We start from the raw sequence: 1535 nt of genomic DNA, 5'->3' as shown, positions 1-1535 counted from the left end.
ATGCATAACCTTGCTCCTCCATATCTATCAGACCTCCTTCCCATTGCCTCCTCCTCCATAGACCTCACTGTACCCCGGGCTCGACTTGTCACCATGGAAGCAGAGCCTTCAGCCGCCCTGCTCCCCAGCTCTGGAACTCACTGTCACCTGACCTCTGCAGAATTGACCCCCCCCCAAAACCACACTCAAACCCCACCTGTTCCAGCTTGCGTATTTGTAAATACACTATTCTTGTCCGTCTCCATTTTTATTGTTTGTAAAGTGACCTTGAGTGTCTAGAAAGGCGCTGTTAAATACAATGTTTTATTATTATTATGAAAAATACCCCCAAGGTATGACACTACCACCCCCATGCTTCACAGTAGGGAGGTGTTCTTAGGATGATGCTCATCATTCTTCTTCCTCTAAACCCCAAACCCAGTAGTGAGTAGGGCGAGTGGACCGTTCAGCCCTTAAATAGAGTCTGTGTAAAGTGCAGAATTGCTGAAACGTGGCAGCAGGTGTAACAGTGGTTTAATGGTTGAAGTAAACGTGTGCATTTAAATGGGAATTCTACCGGTTTGATACATCTTCATCACAAGTTAAGTATAAGCAGGGGTGGACTGGGACAAAAAAACAGTCCTGGCATTTTGGGCTACACTGGCCCACCACATTTTTTTTGGTGTACTGAATGTGTATACCAACTGTGCAATACATTGAGGCCAGGTTAATGGAAATTAGTGAGAGTGGACACTTAAAATACTTCCAAAATCTTAGTTTGTTAACAGAGAGAGAGAGAGAGAGAGAGAGAGAGAGAGAGAGAGAAAAAAGTCACAGTCAATCACACAAATTATCACGTTATATCTTTATAAGAAGTTATTGTAAGTTTCTCATCAGATCTATTCAGTCTTCCAGATACTGTAGGGTAACATTGGGCTACTGAGCACTCATTGTGTAAAACATGATGCCAATGACAAAATGATGAACCATTAGAAATCCTGTCAGAGAGGATGCACTCAGTGTAGGCTACAAAAAAATCATCATTAGCCACCAGTGCTAGCATGAAGTTTATGGGTAGCAGCACCTGTGTCTACTAAACTAACTTTACCATGAAACATTAACCAAGATATTTTTATTGGGGTTATGTTATTTTATCATATTCATCAAGGGTTCCAAAAACTCATTTCAAGGGGATGCTTCTCCCCCAACCCCCACGGATCCACACCGTACCCCATACACACACACTTAAGACAAGCAGCTTTTCAACAACTGTTTATTAACTAACAGTAATTTCTTAAACACTAAACAGAACAGTATTGGTCTTTTATTCTTAATACTTTCAATCTTGTAGCCTTGAACATCGGTTGTGCTTTCTGTTTTTCATGGGACTAGACTAGGGTGGCCATTTCTATAGCACCAAAAAGGAGGACATTGTGCGGCATATCAATAAATTACTAAAAGAGGATGCTTGTGTAGCTGAATAGAACAAAATATTATAGAAATGTAAAAAATAATTGGTTCCCAGCTTTTGTATTTATTTAATACATTGTGGTGTT

This window comes from Cyprinodon variegatus, unplaced genomic scaffold (assembly GCF_000732505.1).
Source record: "Cyprinodon variegatus isolate N-32 unplaced genomic scaffold, C_variegatus-1.0 Scaffold624, whole genome shotgun sequence".
Taxonomy (NCBI): Eukaryota; Metazoa; Chordata; class Actinopteri; order Cyprinodontiformes; family Cyprinodontidae; genus Cyprinodon; species Cyprinodon variegatus.
This window is presented reverse-complemented; position numbering follows the sequence as displayed.